At 43.2% G+C, this 25,968-nt stretch overlaps 1 protein-coding gene across 1 annotated transcript in view; it reads right to left on the reverse strand.

Moving 5' to 3' along the window:
- The window catches only part of KANK2 (KN motif and ankyrin repeat domains 2), a 148,654-nt gene that overhangs the window by 62,926 nt on the left and 59,760 nt on the right, over positions 1 to 25,968 (reverse strand). Inside the window, exon 2 of the mRNA XM_073622616.1 lies at positions 16,141 to 16,207. The gene's annotated coding sequence lies outside the window, so the exon portion shown is untranslated. The remainder of the gene's footprint in view (positions 1 to 16,140; positions 16,208 to 25,968) is intronic.

A 25,968-nucleotide genomic window follows, 5' to 3' on the forward strand; every position in this document is an offset into this window, starting at 1 on the left:
TCATGTGACCTGTCAACAGAACAATACAGGGTCAACCCAGAGTCATCATCTACTTCCTGAATTGAGTTGTTGGCTCAGAGATGACCAACCATGGAAGTCCTGGTGGTTGTGTTGTCCTTGGCTGTGTTCAAACGCGTGACACAGATCAGCCCCTGGTGCTGTCTCTCACTTGTTACTTGCTTCACAATTGCAATGTTGCAATTTGACCAGTGGGGGACAGCAGACTGAGGAAATGTTTCCTCCTGCCTGCAGCAGACTGACAAAGCTACTGACTAGAGCTCAACTAATGTATTTTTAAAGCCTACGTATACTTTTTGTAAAAATCAGCACTTACAAGGGACAAAACTCACAATGAATGAGAAGTGTTCCTTGTGCCGTTGGCTGCTTTCTTAGCTGAAATGCAAAGTCCTCCACTGCCCCACATCCCCCCGCAGCAGTAAGCTTCCGATGCTGCAGGCAATAATACAGCCGCTGGACCTTTCATAACCACTCACCAAGAGTGCTGACTTGGCCTTTTCCATTCCTCCCCCCATTAATAGAAGCTGTACTATAGCTTTCGTCAATCAAAAATAATCTATGAATGGAAGAGACAAAGCTTTCATTAATCTGTCCTTCCTCCATTTATAGAGCATCTTTTATTGATGGAAGTTATATTTCAGTCTCTGTGAATGGAGGATGGCCAGATGAATGAAATGTCAGCCTCCTCCATTTATAGATCACTTTTCATTGATGGAAGCTATAGTACAGTTTCTATGTGTAGCCCAGTGGTCTGCCAGCTTGGCACTGCTCTGTCCCTAATTGACCCCCTGAGAGCCACAACGCTAGGGATCGGATGCAACTGTGCTATCACAGGGGAGAGGCACAGCTGTGGGTTGTTTGTGTGTTCCTGCCCACTTGCCCCCACCCACAGGTCAGCAGCAGGCTCTGTGTAATTCCCGCTCGCTGCCTACTATCTCCCCCCATATAGTAAACAGCAGCCACACCAATTAACAGGGGAGAGGAGCATGATGGGACATGTAGTTATGGTTAGTGGACTGTCCATGGAGGTCAATGGGGCCTGAACTACAGCCCTGCAAATAAAGAGGAGGAGAAAGAAGAGGTTTGCAATCAAATTCTTTAGGAGAGTTCAGTGTGCAGCCCGAGCAGAGAGTGTCAGAGGACCATACTGTGAGACCAAGATAGAAAGATCGAACCACTGGGAGCCATCACAGTGTAGGGAAGTAGAAATGAAAAAGCTGTGACCTGAATATGGAGGGATAGAGCCTCTGCTGGATACTCACTTTGTTGTGCTGCCTACCGGAGTCGTAATATGTAACGCAGAGCAAGTGGATCTCTAGTGAGATGCATCACAGCTGCCGTGTCACTGGGTCTGGTGAGAAGGCCTTGCTTCATACCTCCCCCCTAGAGACAAAGCGGAGTTCCACCCAAAAATGGAACTTCTGCTTTAAGTGAAGGTGACCCCCTAACATGTCACATTTGGCATGTTATTCTTTTGGGGGGGGAGCGGATACCCTCTTTTTAGGGGCATCCAGCTCCCACTTCCTCTTCTGGCTCCGCGGAGCCAGAAGGAAGTTCACCTCTCCTCCCTTCCTCCATGCAACCTTCTGGGACACGTCACAGGTCCCAGAAGATTGCCGCCTGGCCAATCACAGCGTGCAGCGCGGCTCGTGCATTCGCAGTGCACGCCTGGCTGTGAAGCCACAGCCGGGCTCCCACAGTCACAATGCCTGCCCCGGGGAGAGGAGGGGGAGGGGAGCGGGGCTTTGTTTGCCCGCATCACTGGACCATGGGACAGGTGAGTGTCCGATTATTAGCTTTTTGTAGTTGCTGATTATCATATGGGTGGAACTCCGCTTTGAGGAACTACACAGCCAGCATCCCTATAACCATATTACTCCCTGCAGGCCTTGTTGACTACACTTAAGTGCACCAGCAGTTACTGGGCCCCAACGTTTAGCCGGCTGAAGAGTCAAGACTAAAGACTGCCTCTTAATGGTTGATACCCAGAGACCTCCCGCCCCTTTGCTTAGTTAAGAGGTACCTCTTAGGAGAAGTTGCACCATACCCCAGCCAATCCCTCAAAGTACACACTGAACCAAATTAGTAGTAGCATTACTCATACTGCATTCAATGTTTGTTTAAATTGTTTACTGTTGATTTGCTAAATTCTGCATTGATTGTGGTTAGTAGTATAGTGGCAGAGAGGGCGAGCATAGCCGGCCTGTGACAGGTCCAGGGGTTGTAATAATCCCCGCAGCTTCTGGGGAGGAGGAAGAAGAGCAGAGGACTTCAGATTTCAGAAGACCATTGAGCACCACAAGGGACACTTCACATTAAATGTAGTTATGTACTGTCCTTTGTGCTCATTTAAAAAACTAAACTTAGGTTAGTAATGTTAAAGGAAGGTTTTCCAAAAAAATTATTCTGTTGCTGCATATTTTGACATGTACGGATTTTTTAAGTTAAAGGGCCACTTGAAGTCCCACAGTCAGAACATGTGTTTTGCTAAGAAATACATGTTGGCCATTGCAACATGATTATAGTCCATTCCAACTCTACACACTTATTCCAAAATCCACATTTCCTCCTGTACAAGTGACACGTGACTCACTCTTTCCAAAAGCTCGCTGTCATCTTCTCCCTCTACACCCTTCTCCTGTACATCCCGTCCCCATATATGGAATTCATTTTCTCTATAAATAAACATTTGTAAGCCACTCTGGTTAGCGCTGCGCTTCCTTCCAAAAGATCGGCTCCCCCTTCCAGCCCCGAGGGATGGACCGAGGTCAGGAGGGACCATGAACATCTCCTAGGTGGCTCGCATTCTCCTCAACAACAACATATTCAAGGCTTTACTTGTAATCACAAGAGAAAAATTTGGGCTGTAACGAATACGATTTTTGAAGTGAATGGTGTCTTTGTTGTTGTCTTATTAAGACTGACAAAGTTAAGGATTTTTAAGAAGATGTTGCTGGGCAATAAATCTCATGAAACTTGATGAGAAACTAGATGAGATTTTCAACAAGTGACATTTTCAATCAACGTCGATTTGAAAGTCATATATCAGATGTTATGCCATCATTTCATGACAGTATTGAAAGTGAAGTTAATGTTTCTAGAAAACCTAAGCTATTTTTATAACCTCTCTGCTTCCTGATCACTAATTAAGTATTGCTAAAGGCAAAACTTTTTTTTTTTCATTTTGGATAGATTAAAGGAGAGTTGTAACCCCCGTCAGTCATATTTTTGCCATCTGTGCCCTATTGGGGGAGATTTCCCTTTACTTCCTGTCCCATAGACAAAACAGGAAGTGAGAGGAAATCCCTCCAAAGTAAGGTAATCTCTGGTTGTCACCAGAACTAGTGTCCCAATTGGAAGATATTGGGTACGACCCAAAATTTGGGATTTTCTTTCACTTTCATTATCAGTGATATCTGTTCTCCTATAACAGAGGCACAGACATTAGTACAAACCTGACAGGTGTTCTAATTCCTATCCACTATATACAAAACTGAAATAAAAGTTTTGCTTTAGTAAAACTTTAATGTATAAAGCTCAAATAGTTCCTAACAGCAGTTCTAGGCTTTCTTTTAAACTCCAGCACTGGAGCATCAAGCCCGCCATGACAGTTTGAATCTCGGCCAGTTCAGCAGGAACTGGCTGAGATTCAAACCATGTATGTGCAGGCTGAGTTGATCGATCAACTTGGGTACAACTAGCCTTCCAGATTTTACATGCGATTATTGCTAGCAACTGTTATAGCCAGTGTTCTCCAGGCGGGGACGGCTTCCCCTGCCCCCCTGTCAGGGGGACACAATGGAACAGCGGGATGGATTCCCCTGTCAACACTTGTGGTTGCAGAAAAGAAATTTCCTCCGACTATGACCGGCCTAAGGAAGAAATAAAAAGTGCACTGGCATCATGTAATATCTTCAATCAAACTTTAATAAATATTTAATATATTATATAAATAATAAAAGTCATATTTGAGCTTCACAAATCAGCAGATCACATCATTCCAACCAAGGTGAGCTATGCTCAACCAACTGGATGCAGGAGATCATCAAGTGTTGATTCCATTAAGCAGCATATAGTCACTGCTTGAAGTGTGTGCCCTAGCTGACATGTTTTAAGGGTTAACTGTCTTCCTCAGAGGTAGAGGGCCCTGAAGAAGACAGTTTGCTCTTAAAACGCGTCAGCTAGGTAATACATTCCAAGCAGTGATTATATGCTGCTTAATTAGTATCTAATTGATTAAGCAGAACTCAGCTTGGATGGATTTATGCAATATGTTGATTTGTGAAGTTCCTTTGAGTATAATACAAGGGCTGTACTAAACATACATAAGTCCTTCAAATTTCACATGTTGGTGGAGTAACTCTTCCTCTATAGTAACTTTTCTTCTTTTTCATCGCAGCTAAGTAATAGATTCTGAGCAGAAGCAACATGCCATCATTGAGTTCTTAACCCAGGAGGGGCACATCCACAGAGGGCTAAAGAATGTTTATGGAGATAACACCATTGAGAAGAGCAATGGTATTGGTGCCATCAATACTGTATTCTGTAGCCTTCTGTGGATGTCAGACAACCTGCACACTCCTGACGTCAACTCAATGACGTCACATTGCTTCTGCCTGGGATCTATTACTTATCTGCAGAAGAAGAAGAGTTACTATACCAACATGTGAAATTTGAACAACCTACAGTGGCTTGCAAAAGTATTCACCCCCTTGGCTTTTTACCTATTTTGTTACATTACAGCCTTTAGTTCAATGTTGTTTTAATCTGAATTATATGTGATGGATCAGAACACAATAGTCTAAGTTGGTGAAGTAAAATTAGAAAAATATATACATAAAACTATTTTTCAGAAATTAAAAACTGATAATTGGCATGTGCATATGTATTCACCCCCTTTGTTATGAAGCCCATAAAAAGCTCTGGTGCAACCAATTACCTTCAGAAGTCACATAATTAGTGAAATGATGTCCACCTGTGTGCAATCTAAGTGTCACATGATCTGTCATTACATATACACACCTTTTTGAAAGGCCCCAGAGGCTGCAACACCTAAGCAAAGAGGCACCACTAGCCAAACACTGCCATGAAGACCAAGGAACTCTCCAAACAAGTAAGGGACAATGTTGTTGAAAAGTACAAGTCAGGGATAGGTTATAAAAAAATATCCAAATCTTTGATGGTCCCTAGGAGCACCATCAAATCTATCATAACCAAATGGAAAGAACATGGAACAACAGAAAACCTACCAAGAGACGGCAGAGACCAGGCAAGGAGGGCATTAATCAGAGAGGCAGCACAGAGACCTAAGATAACCCTGGAGGAGCTGCAGAATTCCAAAGCAGAGACTGGAGTATCTGTACATAGGACAACAATAAGCCGTATGCTCCATAGAGTTGGGCTTTATGGCAGAGTGACCAGAAGAAAGCCATTACTTTCAGCAAAAAACAAAATGGTACGTTTTGAGTTTGCGAAACGGCATGTGGGAGACTCCCAAAATGTATGGAGGAAGGTGCTCTGGTCTGATGAGACCAAAATTGAACTTTTTGTCCATCAAAGAAAACGCTATGTCTGGCGCAAACCCAACACATCACATCACCCAAAGAACACCATCCCCACTGTGAAACATGGTGGTGGCAGCATCATGCTGTGGGGATGTTTTTCAGCAGTCAGGACTAGGAAACTGGTCAGAGTTGAGGGAAAGATGGATGATGCTAAATACAGGGATATTCTTGAGCAAAACCTGTACCACTTTGTGTGTGATTTGAGGCTAGGACGGAGGTTCACCTTCTAGCAGGACAGTGACCCCAAAGACACTGCTATGGCAACACTTGAGTGGATTAAGGGGAAACATGTAAATGTGTTGGAATGGCCTAGTCAAAGCCCAGACCTCAATCCACCAGAAAATCTGTGGTCAGACTTAAAGATTGCTGTTCACAAGCGCAAACCATCCAACGTGAAGGAGCTGGAGCAGTTTTGCAAGGAGGAATGGGCAAAAATCCTAGTGGTAAGATGTGGCAATCTCATAGAGACTTATCCAAAGTGACTTGGAGCTGTGATAGCCACAAAAGGTGGCTCTACAAAGTAATGACCTTGGGGGGGTGAATAGTTATGCACATTGACTTTTTCTGTTATTTTGTCCTATTTGTGGTTTGCTTCACAATAAAAAAAAAAAAACATCTTCAAAGTTGTGGGCATGTTCTGTAAATTATATGATGCAAATCCTCAAACAATCCATGTTAATTCCAGGTTGTGAGGCAACAAAACACGAAAAAATGCCAAGGGGGTGAATACTTTTGCAATGCACTGTATGTAAGGTATTAAAAAAGTTATGCCCGTTTTTGCATTACTTTCAGTATATTGCTATTTAATAGAGTTGCATTGACGATACAACATGATGGTGGTGCATGTTCTATTTTTTTCCTTAGGGTAGTGAAAAGATTGCCAGTCCGAAGGGAGCTGCAATGCCATGTATATCAGGGCTTACTACAGTACAAAGGGAAATTTGAATGGATTTAAATGGGTGTCCTCCACAGCAGGATTGTATCCTTATATCACTCAAGCGCTGACAGTTTGTACTTATTTTTGGATACTTTCCAGCACTAGAGCACACCGGTGGCTGCAGGCGGGGCTCAGGCAGCCAATTACAACCTTTGCCTAAACATTATGCGCTCGTTCACAGAAGGCAGATATCCGGCATCTTGGGCAGTGCTCCAGTATCTGAGACTAAAGACAACCCAGAGACTTATTACATGGTAGGACAGCAAGGGATAGTAACATAACATAGGTGAATAGAAGACTTTGCATTGTGACATAAATATAAACCAATGGGATCTTATAGCATTGCCTGGTCAGTAGCAGCATAGGCAGTTTACTGCCATTTGAGATGTATATTGGAAAAGTGTTGTAATCTGGCTTCTTCCCCAATTCAATCTAGCTCTCTTCTTTAGCTTCAGCTTTCAATAATCTCAGCCTCCCTGCCTCCCTCTGGTCCATTTTTTCTGGGTGTTTGATTTACTGTAATGCCAGCTATGAATAGAGACCAAAGAGCTTGGGAGCAATGTGGCTTTAGTTGGAGGTTGAAGAGATTGGTGGCGATATGGCTGCTCTAATTTGAGATTTAAGTGATCGAGGACACTTTGGCCGGTTATGATTGGAGACCAGAGAATTTAGAAACACTGTGACTGCCATATGATTGGAGAGTAAAATTTGGGTACTGTGGCTTGCTTTGTTTAAAGACTGAAGACATTGGGGGGCACTGTAGCTGGCTGTGATAAATGAACTAAGAGATCAAGGGCATTATGAATAGAAATTATTTAAGAGATTGGGGGCACTGTTGCTGGCTATAGATTGGAGACTGAAGAGATTGGGGGGGGGGGGGGGGGGCACTGTGGCTGACTGTGATTAAAGAAAAAAGAGATACTGTGGCAAGCTATGACTAGAGACCGAAGAGATTAGGAACACTGTGAAAGGCTTTGATTGAAGACCAAGAAGATAATGTATATGTAAAGCGCTGCATAAATTGACGGCGCTATATAAGTACCTGAAATAAATAATAAAATAAAAAATAAAATTAGGGGCACGGTTTCTGACTGTAATTGGAGATCCAAGGAGATCCAGAGTATTGTGGGAGGCTGTTTTTGGAGACTAAGGAGATCTTGCACATTGTGGCTGGTTGTGACTGGAGACCGAGGAAATCAGGGACACTGCGGCAGGTTTTGATTAAAGACTGAGAAGATTAGGGGCACTGTTTCTGACTGTAACTGGAAACCCAAGGCGATCCGGGATATTGTGGCAGACTGTTAATGGAGACTGAGGAGATCTTGGACACTGTGGTCAGCTATGTTTAGAGGCTGAGGTGATCCAGGAACTGTGACAGGCTTTGATTGGAGACCGAGAAGATTAGGGGTGCTGTGAATGAATGTAATTCGGAGGCCCGAGGAAATCCAGGATATTGTGGCGGCTGTTATTGGAGACTGTCAGGAACGTCTAGAGCTCCTGCTCCATTACAGATGCTGATCTCATGCCAGCATCCTGATTTTGGTTGTGTTACATTCTCCCTGTCTGTCTGTCTACCTGCAAGGTGATTGATGTGGCCAGTCTCTGGGTGGAGACCAAACTTGATTTAAGCCAGCCAAGCCTGCAGTCTCATGTTTGTGATATTGTGTTTGTTACAGATGCTCCAAGCTCCCTGTTTGTCTTTCCCTGCTCTGCAAGATTGGATTCCCTTGTCAGCTACTCTCTGAACTCTGCCTGCCTTTTGACTACGGATTTGACCCTGACTACTCTGAACTTTGCCTGCCTTGTACCTGGACTGTCACTGTACCACTCTGCCCTGTCTGCCAACTGCAAGTATCTGTTTGCTGTGCTCAGTTCGCACCTGCCCCAGCATGGTGGACAGGCACTATAGCATTGTGTATAAGTCCTGGGGGCAACCGAGTACTGTAGGCTCGCTTGTCTTATGGGAAAAGGGGCTGCTTTAGGGGAAGTACACATAAGCCAGCTATAGTGCCTGACCACCATGCCGGGGTTGGTGCAAACTGAGCACAGCAAACAGGTAATTGCGTTTGGCAGACAGACCGAGTGCTTCAATGATATAAAACTATTGAATCGCGCTATTGGGAAACAGAAGTGCATACAAGTGACAATCAGATCACCTTTAGGATAAAATCCAAATGAATATGTGAACATGAAAATCATATATCATATGAATTGACACTAAGTAAATAAATGGCAAATCAATATATCAATCATAAAAAGTGCAAACTTCATGTGCAACAGTGAAAAATAATTAGTGTAAGTCCATATGTGAAAAATAGAACACCCGGGTGTTAAATTAAATTGGAATGAAGGTCGTGCTGGATGAGGACAAGGTGCTTGAGTCCACCACCACATACAGAGTGACTGGCCGCTTACCAGAAACTAATTATTTTTCACTGTTGCACATGAAGTTTGCACTTTTTATGATTGATATATTGATTTGCCATTTATTTACTTAGTGTCAATTCATATGATATATGATTTTCATGTTCACATAGTCATTTGGATTTTATCCTAAAGGTGATCTGATTGTCACTTGTATGCACTTCTGTTTCCCAATAGCGAGATTCAATAGTTTTATATTATTTATTTCTGTGTTTGTGTCACATATAGGAATTCGCAGCTTTTTAATTAATTTTCATTGATTTTTATTGACTACACTATTGCACTTATGCGCAGTTAATCCCCCCCCCCCCCCCTTTTTTTTAGAGTGCTTCAATGACAGTCCAGGTACAAGGCAGGCAAGGTTCAGAGTGGTCAGGGTCAAATCCATAGTCAAAAGACAGGCAGAGTTCAGAGAGTAGTCTATATCCGATCCGAGGTTGTCAATGGTGGAATCCAACCTAACAGGGCAGGGAAGACATATAGGGAACTGGAAGCACGTGTAACAAATGCAATATCACAAGCATGAGACTGCAGGCTTGGCTGGCTTATATCAGGTTTGGTCTCCACCCAGAGACTGGCCACATCAATCAGGTGGATTGACATCTGTGATAAAGAAGGAGCGCTAGACGCTCCTGGCAGAGACTGAAGGGATCTTGTACACTGTGGTCAGCTACTATTGTAATCTGAGGCAATAGCTCAGGGGCACTGTGGCTGACTGTGATTGTTGACCAAAGAGATTTGAAGTAATGTGGCTGACTGTGACTGGGGGCGTGGACTGAATGGCCATTGGAAGTAAACCACAGGAAGTCTACTCAGGAAGAAAACCTTTGTACCACTGAGAAACACCCACCAAACCAGAAGAAAACCAGAACACCCATGCAAAAAGGAAGAAAAATGTATGCAAAGAAAAAGTGAAACACATGTTTTTAAATATGGATATGAGCTCTTCGAACTCCAAACATATCTGAACAACCGTTGACAGGAGTTACCATGTTGTCTATGGCCAAACTACATAAGCAATAACTAATAGACTTGACAAATGTAGCACCAAAATCTCCACTGATTGATGACTGCCAATCTTTGGACAAATCTGACTAAACTTATATATATGAGATACACTGCAGACAATGATGACTACACATCTAACAATCCATAAAAGTAAATGCACACAATTAATCACTGCAAATTATGTTTTATCATGGAATCTCAGGACGCCTTTGTAGATTCGTCCTAAAATGTGTAATCTTAGAGTACACAATGACCAAAAAGTGGCTTTATAAGTTAAAGTCTTATCCAGGAGATCCATGGACTTTGGAATGAATATATAGGAAGAAATGTATACATAAGGATGTGATGAGGGTTAATGGGTTAAGAATGTACCCCCCCTCTCCCCTTCCCCAGTGACAGAATGCAGACTCCCAACATCCTCCTCCCCCTGGCTGGAGATTAAAGAGGAAGCTAGGAGTTGGGGAGGAATGACACAAAATGGGTTATTTCAACAGCGAAGAGCAGCCAGACCTCTCTCCCAGTGCCCCTTACCCTCCGACACATTCCTAGCCTGGCCAGATTCCTTGTAATCCCTATACACAGAGCGCAGCAGAGGAGGACTTCTTCCACACCATAAAGTCACAGGAGAGACAGGGCATGATTCCAGGTCACCAGACAAAGGCCAAAGCCAGGGAGACATGGAAAAAGACATGTCACGGGCCAATTCATACAAGTCAAGCAGTGTGAGGACTGAAAGTGCCTGAAGAAGAACTGCCAGTGCTACTCATATTAACCAATCATCTTCTCATGGTTACTAGCATAGACAGAAAATCAAAAATGCTTTCTTCTTAACAAGGGCAAAACCAATGCTTGTTTAAGAAGGTTGTCATGCCCTGTACACACGATAGGATTTTCCGACAACAAATGTTCGATGGGAGCGGAAATTTCGACCGTGTGTAGGCCGTGTTTCCATCAATTTTTGGGTATGCATATATATATATATATATATATATATATATATATATATATATATATATATATATATATATATATATATAATTCCCAGCACATAGCACTTTTATTGCATAACACTGGGTGGTGGAGCCCTTTTGCACTAAATCAAAGCTCTTTATGAGCACATTGGATGTATTCACATACAACCTTGTTATATATATGTTTTATATATGTTTTTTAGGAATCACATTTTATGCACATATAGTAGAACAGCGCCAATTCCCCTTTCCTAAGACATCTGTTGATTTGTATTTCACCTAGGTGAAATTACTATATAGGGGGGCTGCAGTTCTCCTTTTTTCTTTTCAGTCCTAAGCGCGGAACTATTGTTATTTATTCATGTTTCCATCAGATTTTCCGACAAACGAAATTTGAGATCTGGATCTCAAATTTTCCGACAACAAAATCCGTTGTCAGAAATTCCAATCATGTGTACACAATTCCGACGCACAAAATTCCACACATGCTCGGAATCAAGCAAAAGAGCCGCACTGGCTATTGAACTTAATTTTTCTCGGCTCGTCGTTTGTGTTGTAAGTCACCGCGTTCTTGACGTTCGGAATTTCCGACAACATTTATGTGACCGTGTGTATGCAAGACAAGTTTGAGCCAACATCCGTCAGAAATAAATCCAGGATTTTGTTGTTGGAAAATCCTATTGTGTGTACAGGGCATTAGAGTTGTGTACATCTATTGTTATACAGTGTACAGGCCCTGCAGCCCAAACAGTAGGGGAGCTATTCCCCCAACCACTTCCTTTAGAGTTCAATGGCCAACAATCCTCCCAAAAATTGGAAGGACACTTTCCCATGACAAAGAAAACTGGGGGTGTGTTTCATATGCTGCCTATAGCAGCAAATTTATGTGCTGCTACCTGGCCATTATTATTTATTTATTACAGATACTTATATTGCAGCATCAATTTACGCAGCACTTTACATATATATTGTACATTCACAGCAGTCCCTGCCCCCAAGGAGCTTACAATCTCTATAAGTCTCTAAACTAAATTCATACATACCCATACTAGGGCTAATTTTGACCAACTGACCTACCACCATGTCTTTGGAGTGTGGGAGGAAACCAGAGTACCCGGAGGGAAGCCACGCAGGCACGGGGAGAACATGCAAACTCCAGGCAGGTAGTGCCATGGTTTGAATTTGATCCAATATCCCTAGTGCTTATCTCCATGCTTCCTGATTCCTCATCACTTCACTGTGATGAGTTAAAAGTAAAGTGTGTATGGTGGAAGGGAATGACAAACTTTAACATTAACAGGAAGTGTAGAAGCTTCGGAGATCGGAATGGCCCAGTGAGAAAACCATTCACATGATTGGGCCAATAGTAAATGTGTAAGTCGGAAGGGAACAGCAAGCACCAACACTATCGGAAAGTGTAGCTGGTAGTAGTTAGTGGCATTCAACTGGACTTGTTCTGTAATGTTGAAGATGTTTCTCCAAGTCTACATTAGAACTCAAGATGTGGCTTGGATAAGCTACGAAACGTCTTCTCCATTACAGTACAAGTTCACTTGAATGTAACGTAATACTACTAGCTACACTATGGCCTGGATAAATGAGAACCTTCACAGTTTGGGGCATGAGCTCAGTAAGCCATTGTGGCGTAACGGTGGGGACTTGCACCCTGCTAATGATATGTCCCTGATAGGTTCCCTGACTTTATACCTTTTTATATTTTTTTTCAACGACAGAGTCACTTCAAGTGCAAATAGGGTGATATCATAATGCTCCTCGGCAAATGAAAAACACATGGCATTTTTTTTACAAGCTTGCCTTCTCTTATAAAAGTAGAATTATCCTTTTATATACACATATTTCCTTGTAAGTGATGCCTCTGTCTACTTATGCCGCGTACACATGATCGGGATTTTGGTCGGAAAAAGATATGATGGCTTTTCTGACGGGATTCCGCTCAAGCTTGCCTTACATACACGCGGTCACACAAAAGTTCGCTGAAGTTTCGACCGTCAAGAACGCGGTGACGTACAACACTACGACGAGCCGAGGAAATGAAGTTCAATGCTTCCGAGCATGCGCCGAAATGTTTCCGAGCATGCGTAGGAATTTTGTGCGTCGGAATTGCTACAGACGATCGCATTTTCGGATAGGAACTTTCTGAGAAGATTGAGAACATGCTCTCAATCTTTTGCTAACTGGAATTTGGCCAGCAAAAGTCCGATGGAGCATACACACGGTCGCATTTTCCGACCAAAAGCTCTCATCTGTCTTTTGCTGGCCGAATTTTCGATCGTGTGTACGCGGCATAAGGTGTCCAGCAAAGTCTTTTTCTGGGGCACCTCACTGCCAACATTTTGAATTAATTTCAAAGTACACTTTACTGCTGAGCTGGTTTTACTAAGTTTGGCAAAGCAAAACTCTCTTATAGGAGCATAGAGCAACCTCAATAGTCTAAATACTCTACTGTAACATTTATAATTAATCAGTAAATACAGGTATATTTATTTAAGTATATTTGTTTTAGGGCTCAGTCACATCACATAGTGTGTGTTAATGTGCGCATAATGTGTGCGTAGTGAATGCAAGCTGCCATGTGCTGCACTATGTTATTAAAGAGGAGGGCCAGTCAAAAAAAAAAAATATTAAAATTTAGCAGCTACAAATACTGCAGCTGCTGACTTTTAGTTGGACACTTACCTGTCCCAGGGTCCAGGGATGCGGGGGATCGAAGCCCCGCTCGTCTCCCCCTCCGTTCAGTGGCGCCGGCATTGCAACTGTGGGTGCCGGGCTGTGGCTTCACAGCCTGGCACCCACTGCGCATGCGTGAGCGGTGCCGCGCGCCGTGATTGGCCGCTCAGTCACCTGGGACCTGTAATGAGTCCCAGATGATTGACAGGAGGGAGGGAGCAGAGCTAAGCCCTTCCTGTGTCGAGGGGGAAGTGATGTCACCAGCCCAGGCACTGGAAGAGGCAGACTACCAGGGACCCCCTAGCAACAGGCATTTAGAGGTAAGTAAAAAAAAAAAATATCCAAATGTTTTTTTGTATTTTTTTTTTTTTTTGATTTTTCATGTAGTTTTTTTTTTTTTTTTGGGTGGAACCCCACTTTAAAATGCATTGGAGTACTTTTTTTTTTTTTTCTGACTTGTCTGCTATTCTTATGGGCTGCAGCATGTTGCAATGCATTACAGCACTTCGGAAACTAGCACACTATGCAAAAATGCAACATGTCCTCCTTTTATTCAGCGTGCACCAAGACAGTGCATTAGTGTGCATTGAAGCCAAAGGATATAAGACAAATTACCTTCTTTTTGCTTTGGGAATGTGTTGGGCAACGCTGAAAAAAGCTGCTGGTGTGAACAAGTCCTTAAACCTCATACACATGGGTGTATTATGCTGTATAGCATATGTAGCTCTACCCCCCGCAGGGACTTCTGGTAACTGGCTCCCCTATTCCTGCACAGCCAGGCAACACGCATTCTCCCCTTGCATCCAAACACAAGAAGTAAGTCCCTTGGCTTTGTTTTCTTGTTTTATTAGGGGTAACAACTTGGGTGGGGTGAAGAGATTTATGGGATGCCCAACTTGGCTGAAACAATAACCAGGGACAGCTTCCTCCCTATGTACAAGATCTTGAACTGTCTTCCTTCCCGGGCACTGACAAGATGAAATGCAAAAACTCCTTAAAAGAAGAATTGCAGTCTGCTCACATAATTTGTAAGAAAAACATGTTTGCCATTCTGAAGCTTCCCTCAAACCACTTTGCATATTATTTTATATATTCTGTGATTCTGTATTTGACAAATATGCTGCAGAAATCTCCCTCCACTGAGTCTGGCTGCATCCATGTTAACTGTGGGCAGCTGAAGCTGCTGTTTGTTCACTTCCTGAACTTACACAGACACACAGAGGCACACCTCCAGCTATGCAGCTCTCATTGGCCCTCTTATGACTCATCCCCCCCTCCCTTCCTGGCAAACTCTCAGGAGTGCTAGAGAGAAGGCTGTGCCTGATGTCATAAGCCTAGGCTTTTTACCAGACAAGTAAATATAAGTGGGCTGTATAAGGTATTTACTGGCAGAAAAAAAATGTTTTACTATCCAAAGTTAAAACAACAAGGGCAGAGGATTTAATAGATGGAAAGTTGAAAAAATGACTGAAGATCCGCTTTAAGGACTGGGAACTCTCAATCCTTTGTGTTGTAAGCCAATGTTTCTCAACTCCAGTCCTCAAATACCCCCAACAGGTCATGTTTTCAGGCTTTCCATTATTTTGCACAGGAGATTTGATCAGTTTCACTGCCTTAGTAATTACCACAGCCGTTTCATCTGAAGGAAATCCTAAAAACGTGACCTGTTGGGGGTATTTGAGGACTGGAGTTGAGAAACATTGTTGTAAGCTGCATACCAGAGTATCTCCCACTCCACTGTAGACACTGATCCCAGCTCTACTGCCTGCAGGAACTACCAGCCCACCTGGCTGCTTTTCCACCAGCCTACCTGCTGTGAAGATCTCCCAGGGTAGGGGATAAGAAGGGTTACGCACAACGCTGTCCCCCTGAAAGGCTTGCTACAGGGGGCAGTCTCTCCCCTTATGAATTCCTGGGTATGCTGATGTACTTACACTGTCCTCCTTGCTCCCTGCTGCTTAGGCAATATTCCTGTCAGGATCCTCCCAAGCCAGCCTAATCTCCTTAGCACTCCATCTTCCACCCGACTCCTCTGCTAACATGGCTCTCACATATTTAAGGGCTGACTCCATCCTGCCAGGACTGGCTAAGTTCCCCTAAGTATGCAAATCACCCCTTCTGGCCTACCCCCACTTACTTCTAGAAGTTTCTCCAAACTTTCAGACCCAGAGGGAGGTACCAGAGGCCTGCATCTGTGAGTCATCCAGCCTGACCTGCAGTAACCCTGACCCAATTCCTGATTCATAAACTTAGTATGAACCAAAAATAAATTTGCCTGCACTATTCTAGTAGCACACTAGAAGGTGCTACACATAATTTGCAGGAAATTTTGGAACAGGTTTCAGGCCAGGCAGAGCAACCAAGTCCTGGCTTATGAGGCAGCCAAAACAACATCGATGATAGGCAGGTGTCCAGAATCATAAAAAGGTGGTGCAATACTTATTTATATATAGGCAAGGCCTTGACGTACAGGCGTCAATGTAAAAATGACTCTTTTTATGCAGAATTCATACCACTAAGCAAGACTGACCTGACAGACGTATATATTCAACTTCCTTTGTATCTCTGTGGTGATCACGTTGTCATCTTTCAGGCTCCTGAGGGAAAAACAAAACATGATCAGTTTGAAATACTTTTAAATACTTGAAATAAACTCAAATTTATATTTTTTTGTCAATTTTGTATTACTTTTAAGTTTATACGTTTTTAAACTGATGTCTTACATCTTAAAATGTACTGTATGTCTAAGCAAAATAAAAAAATAAACATATTAATGACATCTCTGCAATACATTTCCTCGTGTTTTATCCTCCAAAAATAGGTAAATTATCTCCTAGATTGTAAGCTCTAATGAGCAGGGCCCTCTGATTCCTCCTGTATTGAATTGTACTGTCTTCCATCATGTTGCAAAGCACTGCACAAACTGTTGGTGCTATATAAATCCTGTATAATAATAATCTGTTGATCTGCCAAGTATCCAGTGTGCTCCGAACTTCCTGTCTGGGCTGACAACACCAGGAATTTGCTGAACTGAAATCCCAAGCAGTGTTGTCAGCCCTGCCTGCTTTACTTCAGATCCCCATCTATTCCAGTAAAATGATGCTGCTGCCTTCCAATAGCCTGGCCAGAAATTGAAAGGGCTCTTGGGTGATGTAGTTCTGGGGGTGTAACTACATCAATAGGAACTGATGCCCCTCCAGCTGACCCTTTAAGAATTTTACAACCCTGGTGATGATGTCATAACATAATAAAAGTTGTTTCACGCTACAGGCACAAGTTAAAAGAAAAATTAGAGGAAAACCTGTACATGCTCCAGAGATAGAGGGGGAGGTATGGGAGTATACTTAGGTAATGCCTGAAAAACCCTTTAACCAATTAAGGACCGGAAGATTTGACCCCTTAATGACCAGGCCTTTCTTTGCGATACGGCACTGCGCCCCTTTAATTGACAATTGCGCAGTCGTGCCAATTTGTACCCAAACAAAATTGACGTCCTTTTTTCCTCACAAATAGAGCTTTCTTTTGGTCGTATTTGATCACCTCTGTGGTTTTTATTTTGTGCGCTATAAACAAAAAAAGAGCGACAATTTTGAAAAAAAACAAATTTTTTACTTTTTGCTTTAATAAATATCCAAAAAAAATAACACATTTCTTCAGTTTAGGCCAATATGTATTCTTCTACATATTTTTGGTTAAAAAAATCGCAATAAGTGTATATTTATTGGTTTGTGTCTCCAAAATAGGGGATATATTTATGGCATTTTTATTATTAATTTTTTTTTTTTTTTTACTAGTAATGGCGGTGATCAGCGATTTTTAGCAGGACTGTGAGATTGTGGCGGACAGATTGGACACTTTTGACACTTTTTTGGGACCATTGACATTTATACAGCGATCAGAGCTAAAAATAGCCACTGATTACTGTCACTGGCAGGGAAGAAGTTAACGCTAGGGGGCGATCAAGGGGTTAGGTGTTCCCTAGGGAGGTGTTTCTAACTGCGGGGGGATGGGACTGACGGGGAGTAGAGAAATCGCTGTTCCTGATCATGAGGAACAGCAGATCTCTCTCTACTTCCTTGACAGAACAGTGATCTGTCTGTTTACATTGACAGCACTCAAAGGGTCACTTTACAGGCAATACCTCGTAATCTTCTTGTATAAACGAGGTTCGGGTACCATCCATTTTAGTGTATCATTGTCCGGATAAATCCGATTATATAGCCCTTTAAATCCTTCAAGATCTGTTCCAGGACCATTCTTTTAGCTAGATCACGGAGATCTTCTCCAACCATGACTATCACCTTACAAGACACTGGCAAAAAAACTGAGGTACTTTGTGTGTAGGAGGGGTTATATAGCGGAGGACTTCCTGTCTTTTTGGTTTGCCAGTGTCCATTCAATGATAGGTGGCGTATAACCCAGTTAGTTATTATGGCTGCTCTGTGTCCCGTGATGTACTATAAAGAAATAAGAGTTTACTTCCTCTTTAAGTACAAAATCAAATACAAATGCGGTTACCTCTAATACTCATTCAATCTATTTATGGCTATTCTTATTTTAACCCTTGTACAAGTCTCTCTCTCTCATCACTTGTTACGGTGCAAGGGCCAGAATGTCCAACCACGGTTGCCACATTTTATTACGTTTATTAGGCACATTTTCTATGCTACCACAACATGCAAAGTTTTGTGTTGATTTTAACACTGATAAAAACAGATTTTTAATTTCAGACTTCCTGTTATGGGTGACAATGCTTCACCTTCTGTTCTGAAAGGAGGACAGCATTGTCACTGTCGGCTGTGACCTTGCAGACTATAGCGCACTTACCGATGCAATTTTTAATGCGAAAAACTTCTACTGCATTGAGTTACTGAAGTGTCATGTTGCAGTTCACAAATCAGATCCCCATTTTTGATGCATCAGTTCGAGGAATGCACCAGAAACAGCAAGTTCGTGAAATCTCAGCTGCTGTATATAAAACAACAGATGTTGTTATCTCCTGGCCGACTATGGCTAAAGGAAATTCTGAAGGCTTGGCCCCATACATGATATATAGAAGGTAGTAAATGCCTTTCATAATGGCTCTGATAGAACACACGTACCCCATCCCATTCTCTCTGTGTGGTCCTCTCTATTTTTAATACTGAACAGACAAACAAGATACTTTGCTTCATGCTGTGTCCATTAGTGTACACTGGCAATCCCCAGGAAGAGATAACTGAGGTTTGGGTGATCATTGTATTCCAATTTTCAGCAATTGCTTATGTAGCACCCTCCTAGATAGGTACTAGGTTGGGTAAAATTCAGTATTCAGTGGTGCTGCATTTCATTGCTAGGCAGATTTAGTTCTCACACACTGTAACCAGTGTAGCTGTGTTTGATTGTTCTGGTCTGCTCTATGTTTCACTGGCTGCAGGATGTACTGCTTCCCCATGTTTGTCCAGAAATGTTCTGGAAGATAGTGGGCAGGGAGAGTCTATTTGGCAGCTAAATATTTTTTGAGTTTGGAAGAAAAGGCTTTTTTTCCCTGAGTAGGAGATGACAGACTTGGGAGGCTGTTTGTCCCTAAGCAATTCTGTCATGTGCCTGCAGTTCATCAAGGCCTCAGTTGGGCTAGTTGGAGGCCTACTTTCCTGAGGGTTTGCTGTCATCTGAGGATCTAGTCTGGTATCATGGTTTGTCTAGTCTGGTGTCTAGCCTAGATCTAGTTAGGTGTCTGGAAGATATTGGAAGGTGGCAACCAATTATCCAAGGACATTAGTACTGAGTACAGACTGGTATAAGAGATCCTAGAGACTTTGTGCTGCTGCCTTTCCTCTTATGCAAGAGTCAGTGTGTTTAAAGGGGACAGTGTGTCTGGTGTCCTCAAGAGCTTAGTATATTTAATTCCTAGTGAAAGGACTTTGCTTGAATGTCCAAGAGGAAGATAAATCTCAGGTTGCTACTACAAAGCTTAGTCTATAATTTACTTGTGCAAGGACGTGGCTCACAGTGCTAAAGGAAAAGTTTAGTGTCCTCCAATTGCTACTAAAGGTTACTGGAGTATCCTACAATTACACACTACCTATCCAAGTTCAAGTTTTCATTAAAGCATCAAAAAGCATATCCCTAGACTGGTTAATGAGTCTGAAGAGTGAATTTTGTGCCCGGCTACTGGGCAAAATTGGAAAAGAACCCTGGGCATCTACTCAGCGGCTTCTATGGGGGGTAGAGCTACACCTATTAGGCGAATATTGTCACCTCTGCTTCTGGATAATCAGTTCCCAATTCCACAGATGACCAATCATGTGGCAGAACTGTCATTTGGGATGTACTGCTATGGAACCCAGCCACCTATCTGAATACACGGCAGTACAGGCCTGTAAGGGGGGTGGTGTGCTGGCAGCCACCCGATGAGCGGAATCACCACTGGAGTAGGTGGAGAGGCAGTGGTCCAAAGATTGCCCACTGAATTCCTGGCTAGCTGCCAGAAGTAAACACAGTGATCACATGATCACTGCATACATTTGGTGCTAGGGGAACCCTAGAGAGGACTAATTTGTCCTCTGCACTGGGCTTATGGTGGCCATCTTGGGAGAGCCCGTGTCTAATTGGACACATATCTCTCCTGAGATGTGTGCAGCCAAATCGGACCCAGAGAGACTATATATATCCCTACTGGGTCATTCTGGTACACCCTGCAGTTTGAGATAGGGAAAGAGACCTGCTGGATAGAAACAACCAGTCTCAGCATATTGAAAGGTTCCTGTGGAATATCGTCAGCTTAGGGTTGGTCCTGTAACCCCTAGAAAATTATTGGTTTGGTGAAGGACCCTTTCACCAGCCTGTATCTGGATTGCCACATCCTTGTGTCGTATGCTGCCACATAGCACCTTATCCAGGAGGCCCACTAATAGACTAAGGGACATCATTAACAGAGTAATGTTCAAGCACACTGCTCCTGTAAATTCATAGTGCATATTGAATGGTCTTGTTATGAAACTGTGCCATACTGTCTATATGGATACTTTGGGGCTCCCGCCATGTAAGCAAGGGTAAGTACCCCTTTTAGTGAAGTGCCGCCCCTGGGTGGGTATGGTGGGTGGATTTACTCTAGTCCTGTATAATTTTGAGTTAGAAGAGCTTGGGGCAGAGGCTGATGGGAAGAGTACCACTAGCATACTGTCATGTAAGCTTGTAGCCTTAGGAAGTGAACCCTTCGGGGTCGGCCCAAAATAAGCTCCATTGGAGAACCCACCAATAGGGGACCTACAGTGATGACAATGGAAGAGTTTGGTGGCCGTCATGTGTTTAAATTTCTTACATATCTTGCATTGTGCAGAATTATTGATGTTGGCACCATCAGGGCAGAGGTAAAGAGTGTGTTGTCAAAAAACTGCTCAATATGTTTCTGCTACAGTAAAATTGTTGAAAGGCTACTCATGTGGACAGCCCTTATATCTGGAGTAGGGCCTCAGGCCTGGAGAATATAAGTGGCCAAAGATGACAGAATTCTGCGTGTTAAAGGTATGTGTACCCTATCTCATCCCTGAGCAGGAGGACAGTGGGACGGGCCCTTGGCCAGCATGGGCGACCCTGGCAACGAATCAGGGCCCTGCTTACTCTTGCCTTGTTGTTCTGTTTATCATTCATTACAGAAACCAGAAAGTTCTTAGAAGACGTCTCGCTTGATCCCTTTACATTTTTGCCCCCAGTTAGCCCCAGCCCACCTATCAGTCTAGTTCTGAATACACAGAATTCTATCAGTACGCATTATGTCCGATCTAGGCGTGGACACAAAAGTAGACAATTTTGTTAAGTCTCAATATACAGATGTGGATCAGTTCCAGTTCATGGTGAGACAGATGTAGATGGTCTCAGCCTACTTCCAGCCCCCACCCTGGCGCTATTATTAGAGACATGTGTGGAGCCGTTTCCAGGCTGGATGTGTCCCAGAATACAAAGACACATTTATATCATAAGGACCCCATGCAGCTGGATGTGGTAGAGAACAGAGGAGGGGTGATGATGGGGGGGGACCTGATGAATAAAGGAAGACGGAGCGCAATAAAGCCATGGAACAGGGAAGAAGATCGGGGCAGACAGACTGTACTTGTAGGAGAGCGGCAATAAAGTGAACTGGGGCAGAATAAAGGGGAACTTTTACACTGTGAGCCAATTATGCTGCATTTCACTGAACCCCTCCACTGGTCTACTAGGGGTTTAGGCAAACTATACTATTAAAGGAGAAGTGCGGGAATATAAAAAAATAAACATACATACTTACCTACCCGTCCCCCCCAGGTTCTAAGCCCAAGAACTGAGCAATCACATGACCGCTGATTGTAAATTCTTGGTCCGCTGTCCATAGCTCCTAAATGTCCCTGATTACGAGGGACTGTCCCTCATTCGGAACAAAGTCCCTCTGTCCCTCTTTCCTCCTCATTTGTCCCTCATTTTGGTCTGATCTATATAGTGGTATATAAAATGCACTTATCTATCAAAAAGTGTCTCCCAGTGCTAAAACTTTCATCCCATTTCTAAATTGCGGCATTTGTAAATTTCAAAAGCCAATATAAAGGATTAGGAGTGGTAAAAAAAGCACTTTTTTGTTTAACTAATAATTTTTTTGTATACTTATCCTTTAAAGGGGTGTGGCAGGGGGTGTGTCCTATGCCTACATATTTTTGCTAATAAGTGTCCCTCATTCCCATCTCAAAAAGTTGGGAGGTATGCACCTGAGTTTAGTTGGATGCAGAGGTAAGTATTGCGAACTGTAGTTCTGCTTTCGTCTAGGTTAACACTGAATGAGGCTTTGAAATCATGCAGCTTTACTTGAAATCACACAATTTCAAAGCCGCAGGCCAGTGCGACTTCAGGTGCGACTTAGCCGACATCTGCGTGACCTCATGCACAGATGTCTATTCAAGTCGCAGCTGAAATTGCCAAAAGTAGTGCAGGAACTACTTTTTTCAAATCGGCATCGCACCGATTTGAACGGTTCCATTTCCGACAATAGGGTGCGACTTGTCATGCAATTTGACCTGTCAAATCGCATGACAAGTCGCACTGGTGTAAATGGGGGCTTAATGTGCATAATCGTGTGTTGCAGTAAGGCAGCCTATTTATTGTAATGGACTGCTTAAAGGACTACAAGAGACCTAAAATCCTGCCTGCTGCATTTGTTTGTATTGCAGCGCCTGGTGGTGTGGAAGCCCTGGTTCAGACTAGTGCGGCGCGTTTGCACGCACACATCGCGGGTACATTTGAATGGGTTGCTGTACCCACGAGAAATACGGGGAAAGAAATCCTCAACTCTTTTTATTTTTAAATCGCACCACACTTAACTGCATGGTGCTGTGGCAGCCTGCGGTGTGGGGCATGGAAAATCACGCCGCGGATGCCGATGCATGAGAGTGTCATTAGGAAATGATAGCCCCCTATGCATCTGCTAAAGTGCAGCTCGTCGCTGTGCACGTGTTCCAAACCCACACTAGTGTAAACCTAGCCTTATGGTGCGCTGCATTCAGGTGCGTTTTGGATGCTATCTAACATACCACAATGGACCCAAAATCCAGATTTTTTTTTGTATTGCATTACAGTGTGCTGCAACTCAGGTGCATACATCATCTTTTTTGAGATGAGAACGAGTGACACCTATTAGCAAAAGTATGTAGGCATATAACACACCCCCTGCCATGCCCCTTTACCACTTAAAGACTGGAAGGCCATTTTTTGCGATACAGCACTGCGTCGCTTTAACTGACAATTGCGTGGTGGTGCGACGCTGTACACAAACAAAATTGATGTCCTTTTTTTTCCCCACAAATAGAGCTTTCTTTTGGTGGTATTTTATCACCTCTGCGGTTTTTATTTTTCTGCGCTATAAACAAAAAAGAGCAACAATTTTGAAAAAAAAAAATTTTTATTACTTTTTGCTATAATTAATATCCAAAAAAAAGTCTTCATCAATTTAGACCAATATGTATTCGTCTACATATTTTTGATTAACAAAAATCGCAATAAGCGTATATTGATTGGTTTTTGCAAAAGTTATAGCGTCTACAAAATAGGGGATAGATTTATGGCATTTTTATTATTTTTTTTTTACTAGTAATGTTGGTGATCTGCAATTTTTAGTGGGACTGCAACATTGCGGCGGACAGATCGGACACTTTTGACACATTTTTGGGCCCATTGACCATTTATACAGAGATCAGTGTTATAAAAATGCACTGATTACTGGTTAAATGTCACTGGCAGGGAAGGGGTTAACACTAGGGGGCGATCAAGGGGTTAAATATGTTCCCTGGGAGTGTTTCTAACTGTGGGGGGATGGGACTGACTGCAGGAGGAGAGAGATCGCTGTTCCTGATCACTAGGAACAGCAGATCTCTCTCTACTCCCCTGTCAGAACGGGGATCTGTCTGTTTACATTGACAGATCCCCTTTCTGGCTCTTTGATGAGTGATCGCGGGTGGCCGGCGTGGCCCTATTTGTCACACATATTTATTTTTTTGACCCGATTTGACCTTGCACCATTGGGGTATTCCCATGCACTGATGTCACTGCCTCACCAAGTGGCATTTTATACTTTATAACACATATACTTAGTTTCACATGTGGATTCTCATTCAATTCAGCTGTGCGGGTCGCTCTCACCATTCCCACTTGCACCATGTGGTTGTTTTTGACCATTTAATCGTTAATTTAATATATTTTCACCATTTTTTAAAATCTTTTTCATCATTTTTTATTCTTAATGTATTGTGCACATCATCACTCATATACACTCTTTTCTATAGCCACCATCCTGGTAGGCTATGCTTCCATCTGTCCCGTTTTGTTCTGCTTGGCCATTTTGGACCCTTTACCCACAGCTCCTGGGTCAGACACCTCCGTTGGCCGCCGGTGTGACTTTGGCATGCAGCATCTTGCATTTTTGTGAGTATGGATCTTTTAGTTTGATTCCCACATTTCAATCTACCTGATACTTTTCCATTTTCATTACTATCAGTGGTGGCCCGTCCATTAGGGGCGCCGCCCCCTCTCTCCACTCCAACCCCCTATATGCAATGGATAGATTCATGCATAGCATAAATCTATCCATGGCCGCCCCCTATTCATGCGTCCAGCCCCTTTTAGAGCACCGGGTGCATGAATTACAACGGCTGGGTTTTTTTTAAGCACCTGATTAGAGCCAAAGGCTCTAATAGGCTTCAAAATTGCATGGGCTCGGGTCGCAGAGGATGTATCCGGAGCCCACCCAGGTGTGTTACATCAGCAAATGAATATTTGCTGTTGAAACACTGATCCTCAATCCGGCCAATCAGAAGACTGTGTGAGACCCGTTTTCCGATTGGCAGAAAAGAGAAGACTCCCGATTGGCTGCTGAGGAGGAGGGAGGAAACGGAAGCTGCCGCCGCGAAGACCCGTGGAGAGCAGGAGAACGGGAGGCCGCCTAGCATGGGAAGCCGCCGCCGAGAAGGGGAAGACACCAGTGATGGAGCAAGTGCTGGGGGGGGGGTGTTACACAGTTTGTCGCCCCCCCAAAAAAAAATTCCACCGGACGCCACTGATTATTATGTTATTTTTTAACCATTTTACTTTATAGATTATGACTATGCATCACCCCCTGAAGAGTGAGACTGAACTCACGAAACGCGTTGGGTCACCATAGATGCTATGACACATTTGCCATGGACTATTTGGTTAGTGTATGTAACCTTGTAAAGGATTTTTATATTTGGGCCATCTGTTTGACATTATGACACCTTTTCCCAGTTCTCACATACTCCTTAAACCTGTACTATGGTTTTTATTACTGGCTGTGTGGCTCTTTATCAAAAGTCCCAATGGGCAAAACTCTGCATTTGTAACTATATAGATCAGACCAAAATGAGGAGGAGAGAGGGACTTTGTTCCAAATTAGGGACAGTCCCTGGAAATCAGGGACAGTTGGGAGATATGCTGGTGTGCCATTTAAAAAAATAAAGGTATCGCAGTGCACAAATTCTTGCATTACTTTGCGATGATACGTATGGTAACGTATGCGTTTTGTCAGTGCCATGGCGTGAATGTGCCCTTACAGCTGTTACACAGAGGAAGGCTGTGCTGGTAGGGAAGGTACATAAACCTGTTGGAGCAGTCTCAGGTATTATAGGGGAGAGATGGGATGATAACGCTCAGCACAGGTACACCATCAGCACGCACATCGTCTATACTGTGCTGAACATATTATACACAATGCTGGAGCAACGTGACAGCCCCCCCCCATCAATGCCCTATAAATACACCGCGCTCAGCGGCCGCATTAACAGCGCTCGCATGAATACACTGCTGTGTGTGGCGTATAGAGTAATATTTATGGGTACAATAT

The sequence above is a fragment of the Aquarana catesbeiana genome, linkage group LG03 (genome assembly GCF_042186555.1).
Source record: "Aquarana catesbeiana isolate 2022-GZ linkage group LG03, ASM4218655v1, whole genome shotgun sequence".
Lineage (NCBI taxonomy): Eukaryota > Metazoa > Chordata > Amphibia > Anura > Ranidae > Aquarana > Aquarana catesbeiana.